The sequence below is a fragment of the Balaenoptera ricei genome, chromosome 2 (assembly GCF_028023285.1).
Source record: "Balaenoptera ricei isolate mBalRic1 chromosome 2, mBalRic1.hap2, whole genome shotgun sequence".
In the NCBI taxonomy this organism is placed as follows: domain Eukaryota; kingdom Metazoa; phylum Chordata; class Mammalia; order Artiodactyla; family Balaenopteridae; genus Balaenoptera; species Balaenoptera ricei.
The window spans coordinates 55,488,392-55,512,860 of NC_082640.1; the positions used below are offsets into that span (position 1 = coordinate 55,488,392).

General features: G+C 55.1%; 14 non-coding genes across 14 annotated transcripts; all 14 read left to right on the forward strand.

Moving 5' to 3' along the window:
• Positions 1–1,016: 1,016 nt before the first annotated feature.
• On the forward strand, positions 1,017–1,108 carry LOC132361307 (small nucleolar RNA SNORD116). Its single transcript, XR_009501612.1, has one exon. It is a non-coding gene; the product is annotated as a small nucleolar RNA SNORD116 (small nucleolar RNA).
• Positions 1,109–1,497: 389 nt separating this feature from the next.
• LOC132360861 (small nucleolar RNA SNORD116) lies at positions 1,498–1,589 on the forward strand. The gene has a single exon (XR_009501182.1). It is a non-coding gene; the product is annotated as a small nucleolar RNA SNORD116 (small nucleolar RNA).
• A 2,428-nt stretch (positions 1,590–4,017) lies between these two features.
• LOC132361593 (small nucleolar RNA SNORD116) lies at positions 4,018–4,109 on the forward strand. The gene has a single exon (XR_009501867.1). It is a non-coding gene; the product is annotated as a small nucleolar RNA SNORD116 (small nucleolar RNA).
• Positions 4,110–6,550: 2,441 nt separating this feature from the next.
• Positions 6,551–6,642, forward strand: LOC132361308 (small nucleolar RNA SNORD116). The gene has a single exon (XR_009501613.1). It is a non-coding gene; the product is annotated as a small nucleolar RNA SNORD116 (small nucleolar RNA).
• Positions 6,643–7,031: 389 nt separating this feature from the next.
• LOC132360862 (small nucleolar RNA SNORD116) lies at positions 7,032–7,123 on the forward strand. The gene has a single exon (XR_009501183.1). It is a non-coding gene; the product is annotated as a small nucleolar RNA SNORD116 (small nucleolar RNA).
• A 2,428-nt stretch (positions 7,124–9,551) lies between these two features.
• LOC132361594 (small nucleolar RNA SNORD116) lies at positions 9,552–9,643 on the forward strand. Its single transcript, XR_009501868.1, has one exon. It is a non-coding gene; the product is annotated as a small nucleolar RNA SNORD116 (small nucleolar RNA).
• A 2,441-nt stretch (positions 9,644–12,084) lies between these two features.
• LOC132361309 (small nucleolar RNA SNORD116) lies at positions 12,085–12,176 on the forward strand. Its single transcript, XR_009501614.1, has one exon. It is a non-coding gene; the product is annotated as a small nucleolar RNA SNORD116 (small nucleolar RNA).
• A 389-nt stretch (positions 12,177–12,565) lies between these two features.
• LOC132360863 (small nucleolar RNA SNORD116) lies at positions 12,566–12,657 on the forward strand. Its single transcript, XR_009501184.1, has one exon. It is a non-coding gene; the product is annotated as a small nucleolar RNA SNORD116 (small nucleolar RNA).
• Positions 12,658–15,085: 2,428 nt separating this feature from the next.
• Positions 15,086–15,177, forward strand: LOC132361595 (small nucleolar RNA SNORD116). The gene has a single exon (XR_009501869.1). It is a non-coding gene; the product is annotated as a small nucleolar RNA SNORD116 (small nucleolar RNA).
• Positions 15,178–17,618: 2,441 nt separating this feature from the next.
• LOC132361310 (small nucleolar RNA SNORD116) lies at positions 17,619–17,710 on the forward strand. The gene has a single exon (XR_009501615.1). It is a non-coding gene; the product is annotated as a small nucleolar RNA SNORD116 (small nucleolar RNA).
• Positions 17,711–18,099: 389 nt separating this feature from the next.
• On the forward strand, positions 18,100–18,191 carry LOC132360864 (small nucleolar RNA SNORD116). Its single transcript, XR_009501185.1, has one exon. It is a non-coding gene; the product is annotated as a small nucleolar RNA SNORD116 (small nucleolar RNA).
• A 2,425-nt stretch (positions 18,192–20,616) lies between these two features.
• Positions 20,617–20,708, forward strand: LOC132361596 (small nucleolar RNA SNORD116). Its single transcript, XR_009501870.1, has one exon. It is a non-coding gene; the product is annotated as a small nucleolar RNA SNORD116 (small nucleolar RNA).
• Positions 20,709–23,149: 2,441 nt separating this feature from the next.
• On the forward strand, positions 23,150–23,241 carry LOC132361311 (small nucleolar RNA SNORD116). The gene has a single exon (XR_009501616.1). It is a non-coding gene; the product is annotated as a small nucleolar RNA SNORD116 (small nucleolar RNA).
• A 389-nt stretch (positions 23,242–23,630) lies between these two features.
• Positions 23,631–23,722, forward strand: LOC132361863 (small nucleolar RNA SNORD116). The gene has a single exon (XR_009502128.1). It is a non-coding gene; the product is annotated as a small nucleolar RNA SNORD116 (small nucleolar RNA).
• Positions 23,723–24,469: the final 747 nt, after the last annotated feature.

Consider the following 24,469-nt stretch of genomic DNA (forward strand, 5'->3'; position numbering starts at 1 on the left):
TAGCTTTGTGCGTGGGCCAAGTGTTGGTGGCCAGTCTTGGCAGCAGGCCAGGAAGTATGGCTGCAGGTGAATCTCCATTGTTCAGTCCAGGAGTTTCTCTGGTGCGTTTTGTCACTGGTCCCTACAAGCGGCTTTTGTTGGAGGTCGTCCCATTTGGCCAAGGGCCGTTCCCTTGTGGAAGATCTCAGGGACCACATTTCCCCTTGAGGGTGAATCCATTGTGTGGAAGCGTATGCGCCAGGAGTGGTTTGGTTCCCCAGAGGGCAGTGGCTTTTACGCTGAGTAATCCCAGTTCCCCTGAGGGTGTCTCAGCAGTTCAGGATGACATCCTTATGCTGTGTCGGCGGGGAGGTGGCTCAGGCAGGAACGTTCAAGGCCCATACCGGGGGGATGATGGACGGCCGTGCTCTTTGTGCTGATGCCCGTGCGCTCTGAAGGCATCTGTGCCACGATGCATTCACGTTTGGCTGTGGACACACAGATATGATGGACTGCAAATGAAATGCTGAGGGGAGATATAGCACACATCGGTGGGCGGTATCACCCTTTGCCTCTGTGCGCCCGTTCACTTTTCTCAAACATCCCTGTGTTCTGTCACCCTGAGGCATGTGGTGGAGTGCCAGGGAACAAACACCTGCAGCAGCATTGGGCCCTCTGTATAGTCCATGATACCTGGCGAAGTGAGGAGAGTGCGGCAAGGTGAGGCAAGTCAAGGCAAAAGAGTCTCAGAGTGGTTTTGGCGTGAAGTCCTTGAGGCTCCTCGTAGGAACCTTGTGGTGGTGAGTGGAACTTCTTTGCAGAAACCTAGATGTTTGGCCACGGGGACTTGTGCACTGAGACTACACCCTCACCTTCTTGGCTCTTGCAGGGGAACCCCAGATCTGATGCCATGATCCTTAGCTCCATTTGCAGCCCCGTGGGTCGCCTCTGGCCACTCCTGACTGCTGACATGATTGAGATCGGTGGCTGCCCCGTCCTGGAGCCTGTGACTTTAAACGTGCAGCCTTTGAGCAGGTGGATTGATGATGACTCCCATAAATGCACTGCTTGGAACTCTGAACAAATGAATGGGTCTCAGGTTTCTCCGCGGTCATGTCACTGACGGGCCTGGGGGCGAAAATACAAGGCGCCAGGGCAAGTAACCCAGTTGCTGCAAGGGTTTGCCCTGCCAGTTTGGGCATTGGAATATCTCCAATGCCAATAGCTTTCTGTGTGATCCAAGGGCATCGCCTCTGGCTCGACAAGGTTCCTGGTAGAAACCTTGTGGGGGTAAACGGAACTTCTTTGAAGAAACCTAGAAGTTTGGCCACGGGGACTTGTGCCGCGAGACTACACCGTCACATTCTGGGCTCTTCCTGGGGCACCCGAGCTCTGATGCCCTGAGACGTGGGTGCACTTCCTGCCCCGTGGCTCGAGTCTGGCCGCTCCCTACTGCTGAGAGGATTGAGCTTGCTGACAGTCCGCGACTTTGCACGTCCAGCCTTTGAGCAGGAGCGTGGATCAGTGAGGACTCCCATAAATGCATTCCTTGGAAATCTAAACAAAATGAATGAGCAATACCTACCGTCTTCTCATCCTAACTGAGGTCCAGCACGTGGCTCCCAAAGGAAAATTAGGGAGAGGTCCATGTTGCATTTGCTACTGTGGGCGTGCGCAGCAACATTGTTCAAGTGGAGGGTGGCGGGCTTCTCGTGCAGAAAGAGCCATGTGGAAAGGAGCCTGGGATGTCCATCTACGTGGGAAGGCTAAGGACAACTTGACGTCTCTGGGCACCTGAGTCTAGCCAGAACTGCTATCCCCTGCCGCGGTCAGCGTGCGGGTGCGAAAGGAAGGGTGAGCCACTGGTACTCCTCTGGCTTGCCATTGAGATCTACAGGCCACCCTCAAGCTCAGGTCGTTGCCTTGTTCCCGCAAGGAAACAGAAGTCTCTGCGCTCACGGTCAGAGAAGGAGTCCTGGCCAGGCCAGGCGTCTATGTCATGTTCAGCTTGGGAGGTGGGATATAGTTCAGGTTTGCCCTGATGGTCGGGGGAAATCAAATGGGCCACTGTCCCCGGGATTTCGGCGACGTTGATGGCGCCTCCTTGGGTTGTGTCCTGCTTGTCTGCTGTGTGTGGAGAGTTTGGAAAGTGCCTTAGGCAAATCCAGGGGACATCAAGCTACTTAGGTGAGGGGTGGATTCGTTTGGATCCTGGTGGAGAGAGCAAGGCAAGGCGAGCGGGAAATACACGGGAGAGTGTTGGCTAAGCCCACAGGCTTACTGTTGGGTGGATAGATCGGTATGGGTGGATATGTCGGTGGACATAGGGTTCCCGGAACTCTTTTGGGATATCTTCAGGAGCATTTGGAGCCCCGTGTAGGGAAGGAATACAGGTGCACATTCGTGGACCATCCCAACCTTTTCCTCTCCTTTCTCAATGTGCTTCACGGCGGGTCCTTGTTCCAGCGAATGGTGCCTTCACGGCACAGTATGGTGTCTTCTCACTGGGACCGATTTGGAGCCGTTGGGATGTTTTGTCCCTGTGTGGCCTCATTGCCCCTATGTTGAGGATGTTAAGGTGTTCCTTAGGACAGCCCAGCGTCATTGCTATACCAGGTCGGCATAGCATTCCCTGAGGTTTGGAGCTCTTCCCGGAGGTCTTTGGGCCCAACCATGCAGAAAGAAGGGAGTCGGCCGCCAAGGCAACGCTACAGGTTTAAGGGCTGGAGTGAATGTGTGCTGCAGGGGGCATTTTGTCCTGCCACCTTCTGGTGCTGCGAGCCTGTGATCTCCAGCATGCATGGCTTCAAGCCAGAGAACCCATGCCGGTTCAAGGGTCCAGGATGTTGGGTGCGTTCTCTCATTGCACGGCTGTGGGTGACACGTTGGTTCTGGAGGACCTGGGTCTCATGGTTTCTCCAAGGTCTTGTCCTTGAAGGGGAGAATGCGAATGTGCAAGGTGCTATGATAAGTTACCCAGTTGCTACAAGTGTTTGGCCCGCCATTTTGGGCATTGGAATGGCTCCCTTGCCATTAGCTTTGGTTGCGGTCCTAGGGAAGTTCCTCTGGCTTGGCAGGAGACCAGGAAGTATGCCTGCTGGTGAGTCTCCCTTGATCAGTCCAGGGGTTCTTCAGGTGCCCTTTGTCACGGGTCCCTACGAGCCGCTTTTGATGGAGGTCGTCTTATTCAGCCAAGGGCCCTTCCCTTATGGAAGATCTCTCCCCTTGAGGGCGTGTCCACTGTGTTTAATCATAAGGGCCAAACGCGTGTTTGTTCCCATAGAGGGCACTTGCTCTTAGGCTGAGGGGGCACAGTTGTCCTGAGGGTGTCTCAGGGGATCAGGAAGACATCCTTTTGCTGTGATGGAGGGCAGATTGCTCAGGAGAGGAATTTCAGGGCCCGAGACCAGGGGGTTGTTGGTCGGTGGCACTCTTTGTCCTGATGGCCGCACGCTCTGAAGGCGCCAGTGCCACGATGCTTTCACGTTTGCCTGCGGACACACAGGCAAGATGGACAGTAAATGAAATGTTGAGGAGAGATAGAACACACAATGCTGGGTGGTATCGCCCTTTCCCTCGGTGCGCCTGTGCACCCTCCTCAAGCATGCGTGTGTTCTCTCACCCCGAGCCAGGTGGAATGCCAGGGAAGGAATGCCAGCAGCAGCCTGGGGCCATCCGTATAATCCCTGATACCCGTTGAAGTGAGGACGGTGTGGCAAGGCGAGGCCAGCCGAAGGAGTCTCAGAGGGGTGTTGGCGTGCATTCCTTGAGGATCCTGCTTTAACCCTTGTTGCGGTAAGCGACACTTCTTTGCTAAACCTAAAGGTTTGGCGATGGGAACGTGTGCATCGGGGCTACACCCTCACCTTCTGGTCTTTTCTCGGGGAACACGAGCTTTGATGCCCTGAGAACTGGCTGCATTTCCTGACCCGTGGCTCGGCTCTGCTGGCCACTTCCGTACGCTGATATGATTCAGCTCGCTGGCCGTCCCATGGTGGAATCTGCAACTTTGCATGTCCACCGTTTGAGCATGTGCTTGGATCGATGATGACTCCCACAAATGCATTCCTTGGAAATCTGAACAAAATGAGTGAGAAATCCCTACCGTCTCCTCGTTGGAACTGAGGTCCAGCACGTGGCTCCCAAAAGGAAAGTAGGGAGAGGTTCACGTTGCATTTGCGGCCGTGGGTGTCTACAGCCACGTTGTTCAAGTTGAGGGTTGTGGTCATCTCCTGGGGAGAAGAGCCATTGGGAAAGGAGCCTGGGATGCCAATCCAGGTGGGAAGGCTTGGGACAGCGTGCCGTCTCTGGGTTCCTTGGTCTAGCCAGGACTGCTGTCCCCTGCCACGGTTCAGCATGCAGGTAGGAGAGGAAGCGTGAGCCATTGCTCGTCCTGCCACCTGCACTTGAGTTCTACAGGCTGCCCCCACCTGCTGGTCATTGCCTTGTGGCCTCAAAGAAACAGAAGTCTGTAGGCTCAGGGTCAGAACAGGATTCCAGGCCTAGGGCAGGCTTCTTTGTCATGTTCTGCTTGGGAGACCAGATGCAGTTTAGGTTTCTCCTGCTGAGGGGAGAAATCAAATGGGCCACTGTTCCTGGGAGTTTGGCCAATCTGATGGCTCCTCCTCGGGTTGTGTCCTGCTTGTGTGTGCTGTGTGAAGGGGCTGGAAAATGCCTTAGTCAAACTTGGTCACGGCAAGCTTCTTTGGTGAGGGGTGGCTCTGGCATCTTGCCGTGACACGTTGGGATCCCGGTGGAGAGAGAGTAAGGCAAGGCGAGTGAAAGAGCCACGTGAGATGGCTGGCTAAGCCCACAGGTTTACTGGTGGGTGGATAGATCGACGGTGGCCATGGGGTTCCCGGAACACATTTGGGATTCCCTCAGGAGCATCTGGAGGCACGTGTAGGGAGGGAATACGGGAGCACATTTGTGGACTGTCCCGCCTCTTTCCTCTCCTTGGTCGATTTGCTTCATGGCGGGTTCTTGTGCCAGCGAATGGTTGCCTTCATGGCACAGTATGGTGTCTCCTCATGGGGGCCGATTTGGAGGCCTTGGGGTGTTTTGTCCCTGTCTGACCACGTTCCCCCTGTGTTGAAGATGTGAAGGTGTTCCTGAGGACAGCCAGGCATCGATTCTATACCCAGCCCACATAGCGTTCCCTGAGGATTGGAGCTCTACCCGGAGGTCATTGGGTGCAACCGTGCAGAAACAAGGGAGTTGGCTGCCAAGGAAAAGCTGCAGGTTTAAGGGCAGGAGAGGATGTGTGGTGTGGGTGTCATTTTTCCTGCCACCCGCTGGTGCATCGAGACTGTGGTAACCGGCGAGCCTGGCCACAGGCTACAGAAGTCATACCGGTTCAAGTGTCTAGGCTGTTGTCTGAGTTCTGTCGTTGCATGGCTGTGGGTAACAAGTTGCTTGTAGAGGACCTGGGCCTCAGGGTTTCCCCAATGTCACGCCACTGATGAGGGTGAAAGTACCAGACACCACTGCAAGTTACACAATTGCTGCAAGTGTTTGCCCCGCCACGTTGGGCGTCGGAATGATTCTGATGCCATTAGCTTTGTGCGTGGGCCAAGTGTTGGTGGCCAGTCTTGGCAGCAGGCCAGGAAGTATGGCTGCAGGTGAATCTCCATTGTTCAGTCCAGGAGTTTCTCTGGTGCGTTTTGTCACTGGTCCCTACAAGCGGCTTTTGTTGGAGGTCGTCCCATTTGGCCAAGGGCCGTTCCCTTGTGGAAGATCTCAGGGACCACATTTCCCCTTGAGGGTGAATCCATTGTGTGGAAGCGTATGCGCCAGGAGTGGTTTGGTTCCCCAGAGGGCAGTGGCTTTTACGCTGAGTAATCCCAGTTCCCCTGAGGGTGTCTCAGCAGTTCAGGATGACATCCTTATGCTGTGTCGGCGGGGAGGTGGCTCAGGCAGGAACGTTCAAGGCCCATACCGGGGGGATGATGGACGGCCGTGCTCTTTGTGCTGATGCCCGTGCGCTCTGAAGGCATCTGTGCCACGATGCATTCACGTTTGGCTGTGGACACACAGATATGATGGACTGCAAATGAAATGCTGAGGGGAGATATAGCACACATCGGTGGGCGGTATCACCCTTTGCCTCTGTGCGCCCGTTCACTTTTCTCAAACATCCCTGTGTTCTGTCACCCTGAGGCATGTGGTGGAGTGCCAGGGAACAAACACCTGCAGCAGCATTGGGCCCTCTGTATAGTCCATGATACCTGGCGAAGTGAGGAGAGTGCGGCAAGGTGAGGCAAGTCAAGGCAAAAGAGTCTCAGAGTGGTTTTGGCGTGAAGTCCTTGAGGCTCCTCGTAGGAACCTTGTGGTGGTGAGTGGAACTTCTTTGCAGAAACCTAGATGTTTGGCCACGGGGACTTGTGCACTGAGACTACACCCTCACCTTCTTGGCTCTTGCAGGGGAACCCCAGATCTGATGCCATGATCCTTAGCTCCATTTGCAGCCCCGTGGGTCGCCTCTGGCCACTCCTGACTGCTGACATGATTGAGATCGGTGGCTGCCCCGTCCTGGAGCCTGTGACTTTAAACGTGCAGCCTTTGAGCAGGTGGATTGATGATGACTCCCATAAATGCACTGCTTGGAACTCTGAACAAATGAATGGGTCTCAGGTTTCTCCGCGGTCATGTCACTGACGGGCCTGGGGGCGAAAATACAAGGCGCCAGGGCAAGTAACCCAGTTGCTGCAAGGGTTTGCCCTGCCAGTTTGGGCATTGGAATATCTCCAATGCCAATAGCTTTCTGTGTGATCCAAGGGCATCGCCTCTGGCTCGACAAGGTTCCTGGTAGAAACCTTGTGGGGGTAAACGGAACTTCTTTGAAGAAACCTAGAAGTTTGGCCACGGGGACTTGTGCCGCGAGACTACACCGTCACATTCTGGGCTCTTCCTGGGGCACCCGAGCTCTGATGCCCTGAGACGTGGGTGCACTTCCTGCCCCGTGGCTCGAGTCTGGCCGCTCCCTACTGCTGAGAGGATTGAGCTTGCTGACAGTCCGCGACTTTGCACGTCCAGCCTTTGAGCAGGAGCGTGGATCAGTGAGGACTCCCATAAATGCATTCCTTGGAAATCTAAACAAAATGAATGAGCAATACCTACCGTCTTCTCATCCTAACTGAGGTCCAGCACGTGGCTCCCAAAGGAAAATTAGGGAGAGGTCCATGTTGCATTTGCTACTGTGGGCGTGCGCAGCAACATTGTTCAAGTGGAGGGTGGCGGGCTTCTCGTGCAGAAAGAGCCATGTGGAAAGGAGCCTGGGATGTCCATCTACGTGGGAAGGCTAAGGACAACTTGACGTCTCTGGGCACCTGAGTCTAGCCAGAACTGCTATCCCCTGCCGCGGTCAGCGTGCGGGTGCGAAAGGAAGGGTGAGCCACTGGTACTCCTCTGGCTTGCCATTGAGATCTACAGGCCACCCTCAAGCTCAGGTCGTTGCCTTGTTCCCGCAAGGAAACAGAAGTCTCTGCGCTCACGGTCAGAGAAGGAGTCCTGGCCAGGCCAGGCGTCTATGTCATGTTCAGCTTGGGAGGTGGGATATAGTTCAGGTTTGCCCTGATGGTCGGGGGAAATCAAATGGGCCACTGTCCCCGGGATTTCGGCGACGTTGATGGCGCCTCCTTGGGTTGTGTCCTGCTTGTCTGCTGTGTGTGGAGAGTTTGGAAAGTGCCTTAGGCAAATCCAGGGGACATCAAGCTACTTAGGTGAGGGGTGGATTCGTTTGGATCCTGGTGGAGAGAGCAAGGCAAGGTGAGCGGGAAATACACGGGAGAGTGTTGGCTAAGCCCACAGGCTTACTGTTGGGTGGATAGATCGGTATGGGTGGATATGTCGGTGGACATAGGGTTCCCGGAACTCTTTTGGGATATCTTCAGGAGCATTTGGAGCCCCGTGTAGGGAAGGAATACAGGTGCACATTCGTGGACCATCCCAACCTTTTCCTCTCCTTTCTCAATGTGCTTCACGGCGGGTCCTTGTTCCAGCGAATGGTGCCTTCACGGCACAGTATGGTGTCTTCTCACTGGGACCGATTTGGAGCCGTTGGGATGTTTTGTCCCTGTGTGGCCTCATTGCCCCTATGTTGAGGATGTTAAGGTGTTCCTTAGGACAGCCCAGCGTCATTGCTATACCAGGTCGGCATAGCATTCCCTGAGGTTTGGAGCTCTTCCCGGAGGTCTTTGGGCCCAACCATGCAGAAAGAAGGGAGTCGGCCGCCAAGGCAACGCTACAGGTTTAAGGGCTGGAGTGAATGTGTGCTGCAGGGGGCATTTTGTCCTGCCACCTTCTGGTGCTGCGAGCCTGTGATCTCCAGCATGCATGGCTTCAAGCCAGAGAACCCATGCCGGTTCAAGGGTCCAGGATGTTGGGTGCGTTCTCTCATTGCACGGCTGTGGGTGACACGTTGGTTCTGGAGGACCTGGGTCTCATGGTTTCTCCAAGGTCTTGTCCTTGAAGGGGAGAATGCGAATGTGCAAGGTGCTATGATAAGTTACCCAGTTGCTACAAGTGTTTGGCCCGCCATTTTGGGCATTGGAATGGCTCCCTTGCCATTAGCTTTGGTTGCGGTCCTAGGGAAGTTCCTCTGGCTTGGCAGGAGACCAGGAAGTATGCCTGCTGGTGAGTCTCCCTTGATCAGTCCAGGGGTTCTTCAGGTGCCCTTTGTCACGGGTCCCTACGAGCCGCTTTTGATGGAGGTCGTCTTATTCAGCCAAGGGCCCTTCCCTTATGGAAGATCTCTCCCCTTGAGGGCGTGTCCACTGTGTTTAATCATAAGGGCCAAACGCGTGTTTGTTCCCATAGAGGGCACTTGCTCTTAGGCTGAGGGGGCACAGTTGTCCTGAGGGTGTCTCAGGGGATCAGGAAGACATCCTTTTGCTGTGATGGAGGGCAGATTGCTCAGGAGAGGAATTTCAGGGCCCGAGACCAGGGGGTTGTTGGTCGGTGGCACTCTTTGTCCTGATGGCCGCACGCTCTGAAGGCGCCAGTGCCACGATGCTTTCACGTTTGCCTGCGGACACACAGGCAAGATGGACAGTAAATGAAATGTTGAGGAGAGATAGAACACACAATGCTGGGTGGTATCGCCCTTTCCCTCGGTGCGCCTGTGCACCCTCCTCAAGCATGCGTGTGTTCTCTCACCCCGAGCCAGGTGGAATGCCAGGGAAGGAATGCCAGCAGCAGCCTGGGGCCATCCGTATAATCCCTGATACCCGTTGAAGTGAGGACGGTGTGGCAAGGCGAGGCCAGCCGAAGGAGTCTCAGAGGGGTGTTGGCGTGCATTCCTTGAGGATCCTGCTTTAACCCTTGTTGCGGTAAGCGACACTTCTTTGCTAAACCTAAAGGTTTGGCGATGGGAACGTGTGCATCGGGGCTACACCCTCACCTTCTGGTCTTTTCTCAGGGAACACGAGCTTTGATGCCCTGAGAACTGGCTGCATTTCCTGACCCGTGGCTCGGCTCTGCTGGCCACTTCCGTACGCTGATATGATTCAGCTCGCTGGCCGTCCCATGGTGGAATCTGCAACTTTGCATGTCCACCGTTTGAGCATGTGCTTGGATCGATGATGACTCCCACAAATGCATTCCTTGGAAATCTGAACAAAATGAGTGAGAAATCCCTACCGTCTCCTCGTTGGAACTGAGGTCCAGCACGTGGCTCCCAAAAGGAAAGTAGGGAGAGGTTCACGTTGCATTTGCGGCCGTGGGTGTCTACAGCCACGTTGTTCAAGTTGAGGGTTGTGGTCATCTCCTGGGGAGAAGAGCCATTGGGAAAGGAGCCTGGGATGCCAATCCAGGTGGGAAGGCTTGGGACAGCGTGCCGTCTCTGGGTTCCTTGGTCTAGCCAGGACTGCTGTCCCCTGCCACGGTTCAGCATGCAGGTAGGAGAGGAAGCGTGAGCCATTGCTCGTCCTGCCACCTGCACTTGAGTTCTACAGGCTGCCCCCACCTGCTGGTCATTGCCTTGTGGCCTCAAAGAAACAGAAGTCTGTAGGCTCAGGGTCAGAACAGGATTCCAGGCCTAGGGCAGGCTTCTTTGTCATGTTCTGCTTGGGAGACCAGATGCAGTTTAGGTTTCTCCTGCTGAGGGGAGAAATCAAATGGGCCACTGTTCCTGGGAGTTTGGCCAATCTGATGGCTCCTCCTCGGGTTGTGTCCTGCTTGTGTGTGCTGTGTGAAGGGGCTGGAAAATGCCTTAGTCAAACTTGGTCACGGCAAGCTTCTTTGGTGAGGGGTGGCTCTGGCATCTTGCCGTGACACGTTGGGATCCCGGTGGAGAGAGAGTAAGGCAAGGCGAGTGAAAGAGCCACGTGAGATGGCTGGCTAAGCCCACAGGTTTACTGGTGGGTGGATAGATCGACGGTGGCCATGGGGTTCCCGGAACACATTTGGGATTCCCTCAGGAGCATCTGGAGGCACGTGTAGGGAGGGAATACGGGAGCACATTTGTGGACTGTCCCGCCTCTTTCCTCTCCTTGGTCGATTTGCTTCATGGCGGGTTCTTGTGCCAGCGAATGGTTGCCTTCATGGCACAGTATGGTGTCTCCTCATGGGGGCCGATTTGGAGGCCTTGGGGTGTTTTGTCCCTGTCTGACCACGTTCCCCCTGTGTTGAAGATGTGAAGGTGTTCCTGAGGACAGCCAGGCATCGATTCTATACCCAGCCCACATAGCGTTCCCTGAGGATTGGAGCTCTACCCGGAGGTCATTGGGTGCAACCGTGCAGAAACAAGGGAGTTGGCTGCCAAGGAAAAGCTGCAGGTTTAAGGGCAGGAGAGGATGTGTGGTGTGGGTGTCATTTTTCCTGCCACCCGCTGGTGCATCGAGACTGTGGTAACCGGCGAGCCTGGCCACAGGCTACAGAAGTCATACCGGTTCAAGTGTCTAGGCTGTTGTCTGAGTTCTGTCGTTGCATGGCTGTGGGTAACAAGTTGCTTGTAGAGGACCTGGGCCTCAGGGTTTCCCCAATGTCACGCCACTGATGAGGGTGAAAGTACCAGACACCACTGCAAGTTACACAATTGCTGCAAGTGTTTGCCCCGCCACGTTGGGCGTCGGAATGATTCTGATGCCATTAGCTTTGTGCGTGGGCCAAGTGTTGGTGGCCAGTCTTGGCAGCAGGCCAGGAAGTATGGCTGCAGGTGAATCTCCATTGTTCAGTCCAGGAGTTTCTCTGGTGCGTTTTGTCACTGGTCCCTACAAGCGGCTTTTGTTGGAGGTCGTCCCATTTGGCCAAGGGCCGTTCCCTTGTGGAAGATCTCAGGGACCACATTTCCCCTTGAGGGTGAATCCATTGTGTGGAAGCGTATGCGCCAGGAGTGGTTTGGTTCCCCAGAGGGCAGTGGCTTTTACGCTGAGTAATCCCAGTTCCCCTGAGGGTGTCTCAGCAGTTCAGGATGACATCCTTATGCTGTGTCGGCGGGGAGGTGGCTCAGGCAGGAACGTTCAAGGCCCATACCGGGGGGATGATGGACGGCCGTGCTCTTTGTGCTGATGCCCGTGCGCTCTGAAGGCATCTGTGCCACGATGCATTCACGTTTGGCTGTGGACACACAGATATGATGGACTGCAAATGAAATGCTGAGGGGAGATATAGCACACATCGGTGGGCGGTATCACCCTTTGCCTCTGTGCGCCCGTTCACTTTTCTCAAACATCCCTGTGTTCTGTCACCCTGAGGCATGTGGTGGAGTGCCAGGGAACAAACACCTGCAGCAGCATTGGGCCCTCTGTATAGTCCATGATACCTGGCGAAGTGAGGAGAGTGCGGCAAGGTGAGGCAAGTCAAGGCAAAAGAGTCTCAGAGTGGTTTTGGCGTGAAGTCCTTGAGGCTCCTCGTAGGAACCTTGTGGTGGTGAGTGGAACTTCTTTGCAGAAACCTAGATGTTTGGCCACGGGGACTTGTGCACTGAGACTACACCCTCACCTTCTTGGCTCTTGCAGGGGAACCCCAGATCTGATGCCATGATCCTTAGCTCCATTTGCAGCCCCGTGGGTCGCCTCTGGCCACTCCTGACTGCTGACATGATTGAGATCGGTGGCTGCCCCGTCCTGGAGCCTGTGACTTTAAACGTGCAGCCTTTGAGCAGGTGGATTGATGATGACTCCCATAAATGCACTGCTTGGAACTCTGAACAAATGAATGGGTCTCAGGTTTCTCCGCGGTCATGTCACTGACGGGCCTGGGGGCGAAAATACAAGGCGCCAGGGCAAGTAACCCAGTTGCTGCAAGGGTTTGCCCTGCCAGTTTGGGCATTGGAATATCTCCAATGCCAATAGCTTTCTGTGTGATCCAAGGGCATCGCCTCTGGCTCGACAAGGTTCCTGGTAGAAACCTTGTGGGGGTAAACGGAACTTCTTTGAAGAAACCTAGAAGTTTGGCCACGGGGACTTGTGCCGCGAGACTACACCGTCACATTCTGGGCTCTTCCTGGGGCACCCGAGCTCTGATGCCCTGAGACGTGGGTGCACTTCCTGCCCCGTGGCTCGAGTCTGGCCGCTCCCTACTGCTGAGAGGATTGAGCTTGCTGACAGTCCGCGACTTTGCACGTCCAGCCTTTGAGCAGGAGCGTGGATCAGTGAGGACTCCCATAAATGCATTCCTTGGAAATCTAAACAAAATGAATGAGCAATACCTACCGTCTTCTCATCCTAACTGAGGTCCAGCACGTGGCTCCCAAAGGAAAATTAGGGAGAGGTCCATGTTGCATTTGCTACTGTGGGCGTGCGCAGCAACATTGTTCAAGTGGAGGGTGGCGGGCTTCTCGTGCAGAAAGAGCCATGTGGAAAGGAGCCTGGGATGTCCATCTACGTGGGAAGGCTAAGGACAACTTGACGTCTCTGGGCACCTGAGTCTAGCCAGAACTGCTATCCCCTGCCGCGGTCAGCGTGCGGGTGCGAAAGGAAGGGTGAGCCACTGGTACTCCTCTGGCTTGCCATTGAGATCTACAGGCCACCCTCAAGCTCAGGTCGTTGCCTTGTTCCCGCAAGGAAACAGAAGTCTCTGCGCTCACGGTCAGAGAAGGAGTCCTGGCCAGGCCAGGCGTCTATGTCATGTTCAGCTTGGGAGGTGGGATATAGTTCAGGTTTGCCCTGATGGTCGGGGGAAATCAAATGGGCCACTGTCCCCGGGATTTCGGCGACGTTGATGGCGCCTCCTTGGGTTGTGTCCTGCTTGTCTGCTGTGTGTGGAGAGTTTGGAAAGTGCCTTAGGCAAATCCAGGGGACATCAAGCTACTTAGGTGAGGGGTGGATTCGTTTGGATCCTGGTGGAGAGAGCAAGGCAAGGCGAGCGGGAAATACACGGGAGAGTGTTGGCTAAGCCCACAGGCTTACTGTTGGGTGGATAGATCGGTATGGGTGGATATGTCGGTGGACATAGGGTTCCCGGAACTCTTTTGGGATATCTTCAGGAGCATTTGGAGCCCCGTGTAGGGAAGGAATACAGGTGCACATTCGTGGACCATCCCAACCTTTTCCTCTCCTTTCTCAATGTGCTTCACGGCGGGTCCTTGTTCCAGCGAATGGTGCCTTCACGGCACAGTATGGTGTCTTCTCACTGGGACCGATTTGGAGCCGTTGGGATGTTTTGTCCCTGTGTGGCCTCATTGCCCCTATGTTGAGGATGTTAAGGTGTTCCTTAGGACAGCCCAGCGTCATTGCTATACCAGGTCGGCATAGCATTCCCTGAGGTTTGGAGCTCTTCCCGGAGGTCTTTGGGCCCAACCATGCAGAAAGAAGGGAGTCGGCCGCCAAGGCAACGCTACAGGTTTAAGGGCTGGAGTGAATGTGTGCTGCAGGGGGCATTTTGTCCTGCCACCTTCTGGTGCTGCGAGCCTGTGATCTCCAGCATGCATGGCTTCAAGCCAGAGAACCCATGCCGGTTCAAGGGTCCAGGATGTTGGGTGCGTTCTCTCATTGCACGGCTGTGGGTGACACGTTGGTTCTGGAGGACCTGGGTCTCATGGTTTCTCCAAGGTCTTGTCCTTGAAGGGGAGAATGCGAATGTGCAAGGTGCTATGATAAGTTACCCAGTTGCTACAAGTGTTTGGCCCGCCATTTTGGGCATTGGAATGGCTCCCTTGCCATTAGCTTTGGTTGCGGTCCTAGGGAAGTTCCTCTGGCTTGGCAGGAGACCAGGAAGTATGCCTGCTGGTGAGTCTCCCTTGATCAGTCCAGGGGTTCTTCAGGTGCCCTTTGTCACGGGTCCCTACGAGCCGCTTTTGATGGAGGTCGTCTTATTCAGCCAAGGGCCCTTCCCTTATGGAAGATCTCTCCCCTTGAGGGCGTGTCCACTGTGTTTAATCATAAGGGCCAAACGCGTGTTTGTTCCCATAGAGGGCACTTGCTCTTAGGCTGAGGGGGCACAGTTGTCCTGAGGGTGTCTCAGGGGATCAGGAAGACATCCTTTTGCTGTGATGGAGGGCAGATTGCTCAGGAGAGGAATTTCAGGGCCCGAGACCAGGGGGTTGTTGGTCGGTGGCACTCTTTGTCCTGATGGCCGCACGCTCTGAAGGCGCCAGTGCCACGATGCTTTCACGTTTGCCTGCGGACACACAGGCAAGATGGACAGTAAATGAAATGTTGAGGAGAGATAGAACACACAATGCTGGGTGGTATCGCCCTTTCCCTCGGTGCGCCTGTGCACCCTCCTCAAGCATGCGTGTGTTCTCTCACCCCGAGCCAGGTGGAATGCCAGGGAAGGAATGCCAGCAGCAGCCTGGGGCCATCCGTATAATCCCTGATACCCGTTGAAGTGAGGACGGTGTGGCAAGGCGAGGCCAGCCGAAGGAGTCTCAGAGGGGTGTTGGCGTGCATTCCTTGAGGATCCTGCTTTAACCCTTGTTGCGGTAAGCGACACTTCTTTGCTAAACCTAAAGGTTTGGCGATGGGAACGTGTGCATCGGGGCTACACCCTCACCTTCTGGTCTTTTCTCGGGGAACACGAGCTTTGATGCCCTGAGAACTGGCTGCATTTCCTGACCCGTGGCTCGGCTCTGCTGGCCACTTCCGTACGCTGATATGATTCAGCTCGCTGGCCGTCCCATGGTGGAATCTGCAACTTTGCATGTCCACCGTTTGAGCATGTGCTTGGATCGATGATGACTCCCACAAATGCATTCCTTGGAAATCTGAACAAAATGAGTGAGAAATCCCTACCGTCTCCTCGTTGGAACTGAGGTCCAGCACGTGGCTCCCAAAAGGAAAGTAGGGAGAGGTTCACGTTGCATTTGCGGCCGTGGGTGTCTACAGCCACGTTGTTCAAGTTGAGGGTTGTGGTCATCTCCTGGGGAGAAGAGCCATTGGGAAAGGAGCCTGGGATGCCAATCCAGGTGGGAAGGCTTGGGACAGCGTGCCGTCTCTGGGTTCCTTGGTCTAGCCAGGACTGCTGTCCCCTGCCACGGTTCAGCATGCAGGTAGGAGAGGAAGCGTGAGCCATTGCTCGTCCTGCCACCTGCACTTGAGTTCTACAGGCTGCCCCCACCTGCTGGTCATTGCCTTGTGGCCTCAAAGAAACAGAAGTCTGTAGGCTCAGGGTCAGAACAGGATTCCAGGCCTAGGGCAGGCTTCTTTGTCATGTTCTGCTTGGGAGACCAGATGCAGTTTAGGTTTCTCCTGCTGAGGGGAGAAATCAAATGGGCCACTGTTCCTGGGAGTTTGGCCAATCTGATGGCTCCTCCTCGGGTTGTGTCCTGCTTGTGTGTGCTGTGTGAAGGGGCTGGAAAATGCCTTAGTCAAACTTGGTCACGGCAAGCTTCTTTGGTGAGGGGTGGCTCTGGCATCTTGCCGTGACACGTTGGGATCCCGGTGGAGAGAGAGTAAGGCAAGGCGAGTGAAAGAGCCACGTGAGATGGCTGGCTAAGCCCACAGGTTTACTGGTGGGTGGATAGATCGACGGTGGCCATGGGGTTCCCGGAACACATTTGGGATTCCCTCAGGAGCATCTGGAGGCACGTGTAGGGAGGGAATACGGGAGCACATTTGTGGACTGTCCCGCCTCTTTCCTCTCCTTGGTCGATTTGCTTCATGGCGGGTTCTTGTGCCAGCGAATGGTTGCCTTCATGGCACAGTATGGTGTCTCCTCATGGGGGCCGATTTGGAGGCCTTGGGGTGTTTTGTCCCTGTCTGACCACGTTCCCCCTGTGTTGAAGATGTGAAGGTGTTCCTGAGGACAGCCAGGCATCGATTCTATACCCAGCCCACATAGCGTTCCCTGAGGATTGGAGCTCTACCCGGAGGTCATTGGGTGCAACCGTGCAGAAACAAGGGAGTTGGCTGCCAAGGAAAAGCTGCAGGTTTAAGGGCAGGAGAGGATGTGTGGTGTGGGTGTCATTTTTCCTGCCACCCGCTGGTGCATCGAGACTGTGGTAACCGGCGAGCCTGGCCACAGGCTACAGAAGTCATACCGGTTCAAGTGTCTAGGCTGTTGTCTGAGTTCTGTCGTTGCATGGCTGTGGGTAACAAGTTGCTTGTAGAGGACCTGGGCCTCAGGGTTTCCCCAATGTCACGCCACTGATGAGGGTGAAAGTACCAGACACCACTGCAAGTTACACAATTGCTGCAAGTGTTTGCCCCGCCACGTTGGGCGTCGGAATGATTCTGATGCCATTAGCTTTGTGCGTGGGCCAAGTGTTGGTGGCCAGTCTTGGCAGCAGGCCAGGAAGTATGGCTGCAGGTGAATCTCCATTGTTCAGTCCAGGAGTTTCTCTGGTGCGTTTTGTCACTGGTCCCTACAAGCGGCTTTTGTTGGAGGTCGTCCCATTTGGCCAAGGGCCGTTCCCTTGTGGAAGATCTCAGGGACCACATTTCCCCTTGAGGGTGAATCCATTGTGTGGAAGCGTATGCGCCAGGAGTGGTTTGGTTCCCCAGAGGGCAGTGGCTTTTACGCTGAGTAATCCCAGTTCCCCTGAGGGTGTCTCAGCAGTTCAGGATGACATCCTTATGCTGTGTCGGCGGGGAGGTGGCTCAGGCAGGAACGTTCAAGGCCCATACCGGGGGGATGATGGACGGCCGTGCTCTTTGTGCTGATGCCCGTGCGCTCTGAAGGCATCTGTGCCACGATGCATTCACGTTTGGCTGTGGACACACAGATATGATGGACTGCAAATGAAATGCTGAGGGGAGATATAGCACACATCGGTGGGCGGTATCACCCTTTGCCTCTGTGCGCCCGTTCACTTTTCTCAAACATCCCTGTGTTCTGTCACCCTGAGGCATGTGGTGGAGTGCCAGGGAACAAACACCTGCAGCAGCATTGGGCCCTCTGTATAGTCCATGATACCTGGCGAAGTGAGGAGAGTGCGGCAAGGTGAGGCAAGTCAAGGCAAAAGAGTCTCAGAGTGGTTTTGGCGTGAAGTCCTTGAGGCTCCTCGTAGGAACCTTGTGGTGGTGAGTGGAACTTCTTTGCAGAAACCTAGATGTTTGGCCACGGGGACTTGTGCACTGAGACTACACCCTCACCTTCTTGGCTCTTGCAGGGGAACCCCAGATCTGATGCCATGATCCTTAGCTCCATTTGCAGCCCCGTGGGTCGCCTCTGGCCACTCCTGACTGCTGACATGATTGAGATCGGTGGCTGCCCCGTCCTGGAGCCTGTGACTTTAAACGTGCAGCCTTTGAGCAGGTGGATTGATGATGACTCCCATAAATGCACTGCTTGGAACTCTGAACAAATGAATGGGTCTCAGGTTTCTCCGCGGTCATGTCACTGACGGGCCTGGGGGCGAAAATACAAGGCGCCAGGGCAAGTAACCCAGTTGCTGCAAGGGTTTGCCCTGCCAGTTTGGGCATTGGAATATCTCCAATGCCAATAGCTTTCTGTGTGATCCAAGGGCATCGCCTCTGGCTCGACAAGGTTCCTGGTAGAAACCTTGTGGGGGTAAACGGAACTTCTTTGAAGAAACCTAGAAGTTTGGCCACGGGGACTTGTGCCGCGAGACTACACCGTCACATTCTGGGCTCTTCCTGGGGCACCCGAGCTCTGATGCCCTGAGACGTGGGTGCACTTCCTGCCCCGTGGCTCGAGTCTGGCCGCTCCCTACTGCTGAGAGGATTGAGCTTGCTGACAGTCCGCGACTTTGCACGTCCAGCCTTTGAGCAGGAGCGTGGATCAGTGAGGACTCCCATAAATGCATTCCTTGGAAATCTAAACAAAATGAATGAGCAATACCTACCGTCTTCTCATCCTAACTGAGGTCCAGCACGTGGCTCCCAAAGGAAAATTAGGGAGAGGTCCATGTTGCATTTGCTACTGTGGGCGTGCGCAGCAACATTGTTCAAGTGGAGGGTGGCGGGCTTCTCGTGCAGAAAGAGCCATGTGGAAAGGAGCCTGGGATGTCCATCTACGTGGGAAGGCTAAGGACAACTTGACGTCTCTGGGCACCTGAGTCTAGCCAGAACTGCTATCCCCTGCCGCGGTCAGCGTGCGGGTGCGAAAGGAAGCGTGAGCCACTGGTACTCCTCTGGCTTGCCATTGAGATCTACAGGCCACCCTCAAGCTCAGGTCGTTGCCTTGTTCCCGCAAGGAAACAGAAGTCTCTGCGCTCACGGTCAGAGAAGGAGTCCTGGCCAGGCCAGGCGTCTATGTCATGTTCAGCTTGGGAGGTGGGATATAGTTCAGGTTTGCCCTGATGGTCGGGGGAAATCAAATGGGCCACTGTCCCCGGGATTTCGGCGACGTTGATGGCGCCTCCTTGGGTTGTGTCCTGCTTGTCTGCTGTGTGTGGAGAGTTTGGAAAGTGCCTTAGGCAAATCCAGGGGACATCAAGCTACTTAGGTGAGGGGTGGATTCGTTTGGATCCTGGTGGAGAGAGCAAGGCAAGGCGAGCGGGAAATACACGGGAGAGTGTTGGCTAAGCCCACAGGCTTACTGTTGGGTGGATAGATCGGTATGGGTGGATATGTCGGTGGACATAGGGTTCCCGGAACTCTTTTGGGATATCTTCAGGAGCATTTGGAGCCCCGTGTAGGGAAGGAATACAGGTGCACATTCGTGGACCATCCCAACCTTTTCCTCTCCTTTCTCAATGTGCTTCACGGCGGGTCCTTGTTCCAGCGAATGGTGCCTTCACGGCACAGTATGGTGTCTTCTCACTGGGACCGATTTGGAGCCGTTGGGATGTTTTGTCCCTGTGTGGCCTCATTGCCCCTATGTTGAGGATGTTAAGGTGTTCCTTAGGACAGCCCAGCGTCATTGCTATACCAGGTCGGCATAGCATTCCCTGAGGTTTGGAGCTCTTCCCGGAGGTCTTTGGGCCCAACCATGCAGAAAGAAGGGAGTCGGCCGCCAAGGCAACGCTACAGGTTTAAGGGCTGGAGTGAATGTGTGCTGCAGGGGGCATTTTGTCCTGCCACCTTCTGGTGCTGCGAGCCTGTGATCTCCAGCATGCATGGCTTCAAGCCAGAGAACCCATGCCGGTTCAAGGGTCCAGGATGTTGGGTGCGTTCTCTCATTGCACGGCTGTGGGTGACACGTTGGTTCTGGAGGACCTGGGTCTCATGGTTTCTCCAAGGTCTTGTCCTTGAAGGGGAGAATGCGAATGTGCAAGGTGCTATGATAAGTTACCCAGTTGCTACAAGTGTTTGGCCCGCCATTTTGGGCATTGGAATGGCTCCCTTGCCATTAGATTTGGTTGCGGTCCTAGGGAAGTTCCTCTGGCTTGGCAGGAGACCAGGAAGTATGCCTGCTGGTGAGTCTCCCTTGATCAGTCCAGGGGTTCTTCAGGTGCCCTTTGTCACGGGTCCCTACGAGCCGCTTTTGATGGAGGTCGTCTTATTCAGCCAAGGGCCCTTCCCTTATGGAAGATCTCTCCCCTTGAGGGCGTGTCCACTGTGTTTAATCATAAGGGCCAAACGCGTGTTTGTTCCCATAGAGGGCACTTGCTCTTAGGCTGAGGGGGCACAGTTGTCCTGAGGGTGTCTCAGGGGATCAGGAAGACATCCTTTTGCTGTGACGGAGGGCAGATTGCTCAGGAGAGGAATTTCAGGGCCCGAGACCAGGGGGTTGTTGGTCGGTGGCACTCTTTGTCCTGATGGCCGCACGCTCTGAAGGCGCCAGTGCCACGATGCTTTCACGTTTGCCTGCGGACACACAGGCAAGATGGACAGTAAATGAAATGTTGAGGAGAGATAGAACACACAATGCTGGGTGGTATCGCCCTTTCCCTCGGTGCGCCTGTGCACCCTCCTCAAGCATGCGTGTGTTCTCTCACCCAGAGCCAGGTGGAATGCCAGGGAAGGAATGCCAGCAGCAGCCTGGGGCCATCCGTATAATCCCTGATACCCGTTGAAGTGAGGACGGTGTGGCAAGGCGAGGCCAGCCGAAGGAGTCTCAGAGGGGTGTTGGCGTGCATTCCATGAGGATCCTGCTTTAACCCTTGTTGCGGTAAGCGACACTTCTTTGCTAAACCTAAAGGTTTGGCGATGGGAACGTGTGCACCGGGGCTACACCCTCACCTTCTGGTCTTTTCTCGGGGAACACGAGCTTTGATGCCCTGAGAACTGGCTGCATTTCCTGACCCGTGGCTCGGCTCTGGCCACTTCCGTACGCTGATATGATTCAGCTCGCTGGCCGTCCCATGGTGGAATCTGCAACTTTGCATGTCCACCGTTTGAGCATGTGCTTGGATCGATGATGACTCCCACAAATGCATTCCTTGGAAATCTGAACAAAATGAGTGAGAAATCCCTACCGTCTCCTCGTTGGAACTGAGGTCCAGCACGTGGCTCCCCAAAGGAAAGTAGGGAGAGGTTCACGTTGCATTTGCGGCCGTGGGTGTCTACAGCCACGTTGTTCAAGTTGAGGGTTGTGGTCATCTCCTGGGGAGAAGAGCCATTGGGAAAGGAGCCTGGGATGCCAATCCAGGTGGGAAGGCTTGGGACAGCGTGCCGTCTCTGGGTTCCTTGGTCTAGCCAGGACTGCTGTCCCCTGCCACGGTTCAGCATGCAGGTAGGAGAGGAAGCGTGAGCCATTGCTCGTCCTGCCACCTGCACTTGAGTTCTACAGGCTGCCCCCACCTGCTGGTCATTGCCTTGTGGCCTCAAAGAAACAGAAGTCTGTAGGCTCAGGGTCAGAACAGGATTCCAGGCCTAGGGCAGGCTTCTTTGTCATGTTCTGCTTGGGAGACCAGATGCAGTTTAGGTTTCTCCTGATGAGGGGAGAAATCAAATGGGCCACTGTTCCTGGGAGTTTGGCCAATCTGATGGCTCCTCCTCGGGTTGTGTCCTGCTTGTGTGTGCTGTGTGAAGGGGCTGGAAAATGCCTTAGTCAAACTTGGTCACGGCAAGCTTCTTTGGTGAGGGGTGGCTCTGGCATCTTGCCGTGACACGTTGGGATCCCGGTGGAGAGAGAGTAAGGCAAGGCGAGTGAAAGAGACACGTGAGATGGCTGGCTAAGCCCACAGGTTTACTGGTGGGTGGATAGATCGACGGTGGCCATGGGGTTCCCGGAACACATTTGGGATTCCCTCAGGAGCATCTGGAGGCACGTGTAGGGAGGGAATACGGGAGCACATTTGTGGACTGTCCCGCCTCTTTCCTCTCCCTGGTCGATTTGCTTCATGGCGGGTTCTTGTGCCAGCGAATGGTTGCCTTCATGGCACAGTATGGTGTCTCCTCATGGGGGCCGATTTGGAGGCCTTGGGGTGTTTTGTCCCTGTCTGACCACGTTCCCCCTGTGTTGAAGATGTGAAGGTGTTCCTGAGGACAGCCAGGCATCGATTCTATACCCAGCCCACATAGCGTTCCCTGAGGATTGGAGCTCTACCCGGAGGTCATTGGGTGCAACCGTGCAGAAACAAGGGAGTTGGCTGCCAAGGAAAAGCTGCAGGTTTAAGGGCAGGAGAGGATGTGTGCTGTGGGTGTCATTTTTCCTGCCACCCGCTGGTGCGTCGAGACTGTGGTAACCGGCGAGCCTGGCCACAGGCTACAGAAGTCATACCGGTTCAAGTGTCTAGGCTGTTGTCTGAGTTCTGTCGTTGCATGGCTGTGGGTAACAAGTTGCTTGTAGAGGACCTGGGCCTCAGGGTTTCCCCAAAGTCACGCCACTGATGAGGGTGAAAGTACCAGACACCACTGCAAGTTACACAATTGCTGCAAGTGTTTGCCCCGCCACGTTGGGCGTCGGAATGATTCTGATGCCATTAGCTTTGTGCGTGGGCCAAGTGTTGGTGGCCAGTCTTGGCAGCAGGCCAGGAAGTATGGCTGCAGGTGAATCTCCATTGTTCAGTCCAGGAGTTTCTCTGGTGCGTTTTGTCACTGGTCCCTACAAGCGGCTTTTGTTGGAGGTCGTCCCATTTGGCCAAGGGCCGTTCCCTTGTGGAAGATCTCAGGGACCACATTTCCCCTTGAGGGTGAATCCATTGTGTGGAAGCGTATGCGCCAGGAGTGGTTTGGTTCCCCAGAGGGCAGTGGCTTTTACGCTGAGTAATCCCAGTTCCCCTGAGGGTGTCTCAGCAGTTCAGGATGACATCCTTATGCTGTGTCGGCGGGGAGGTGGCTCAGGCAGGAACGTTCAAGGCCCATACCGGGGGGATGATGGACGGCCGTGCTCTTTGTGCTGATGCCCGTGCGCTCTGAAGGCATCTGTGCCACGATGCATTCACGTTTGGCTGTGGACACACAGACATGATGGACTGCAAATGAAATGTTGAGGGGAGATATAGCGCACATCGGTGGGCGGTATCACCCTTTGCCTCTGTGCGCCCGTTCACTTTTCTCAAACATCCCTGTGTTCTGTCACCCTGAGGCATGTGGTGGAGTGCCAGGGAACAAACACCTGCAGCAGCATTGGGCCCTCTGTATAGTCCATGATACCTGGCGAAGTGAGGAGAGTGCGGCAAGGTGAGGCAAGTCAAGGCAAAAGAGTCTCAGCGTGGTTTTGGCGTGAAGTCCTTGAGGCTCCTCGTAGGAACCTTGTGGTGGTGAGTGGAACTTCTTTGCAGAAACCTAGATGTTTGGCCACGGGGACTTGTGCACTGAGACTACACCCTCACCTTCTTGGCTCTTGCAGGGGAACCCCAGATCTGATGCCATGATCCTTAGCTCCATTTGCAGCCCCGTGGGTCGCCTCTGGCCACTCCTGACTGCTGACATGATTGAGATCGGTGGCTGCCCCGCGGTGGAGCCTGCGACTTTGAACGTGCAGCCTTTGAGCAGGTGGATTGATGATGACTCCCATAAATGCACTGCTTGGAACTCTGAACAAATGAATGGGTCTCAGGTTTCTCCGCGGTCATGTCACTGACGGGCCTGGGGGCGAAAATACAAGGCCCCAGGGCAAGTAACCCAGTTGCTGCAAGGGTTTGCCCTGCCAGTTTGGGCATTGGAATATCTCCAATGCCAATAGCTTTCTGTGTGATCCAAGGGCATCGCCTCTGGCTCGACAAGGTTCCTGGTAGAAACCTTGTGGGGGTAAACGGAACTTCTTTGAAGAAACCTAGAAATTTGGCCATGGGGACTTGTACCGCGAGACTACACCGTCACATTCTGGGCTCTTCCTGGGGCACCCGAGCTCCGATGCCCTGAGACGTGGGTGCACTTCCTGCCCCGTGGCTCGAGTCTGGCCGCTCCCTACTGCTGAGAGGATTGAGCTTGCTGACAGTCCGCGACTTTGCACGTCCAGCCTTTGAGCAGGAGCATGGATCAGTGATGACTCCCATAAATGCATTCCTTGGAAATCTAAACAAAATGAATGAGCAATACCTACCGTCTTCTCATCCTAACTGAGGTCCAGCACGTGGCTCCCAAAGGAAAATTAGGGAGAGGTCCATGTTGCATTTGCTACTGTGGGCATGCGCAGCAACATTGTTCAAGTTGAGGGTGGCGGGCTTCTCGTGCAGAAAGAGCCATGTGGAAAGGAGCCTGGGATGTCCATCTACGTGGGAAGGCTAAGGACAACTTGACGTCTCTGGGCACCTGAGTCTAGCCAGAACTGCTATCCCCTGCCGCGGTCAGCGTGCGGGTGCGAAAGGAAGCGTGAGCCACTGGTACTCCTCTGGCTTGCCATTGAGATCTACAGGCCACCCTCAAGCTCAGGTCGTTGCCTTGTTCCCGCAAGGAAACAGAAGTCTCTGCGCTCACGGTCAGAGAAGGAGTCCTGGCCAGGCCAGGCGTCTATGTCATGTTCAGCTTGGGAGGTGGGATATAGTTCAGGTTTGCCCTGATGGTCGGGGGAAATCAAATGGGCCACTGTCCCCGGGATTTCGGCGACGTTGATGGCGCCTCCTTGGGTTGTGTCCTGCTTGTCTGCTGTGTGTGGAGAGTTTGGAAAGTGCCTTAGGCAAATCCAGGGGACATCAAGCTACTTAGGTGAGGGGTGGATTCGTTTGGATCCTGGTGGAGAGAGCAAGGCAAGGCGAGCGGGAAATACACGGGAGAGTGTTGGCTAAGCCCACAGGCTTACTGTTGGGTGGATAGATCGGTATGGGTGGATATGTCGGTGGACATAGGGTTCCCGGAACTCTTTTGGGATATCTTCA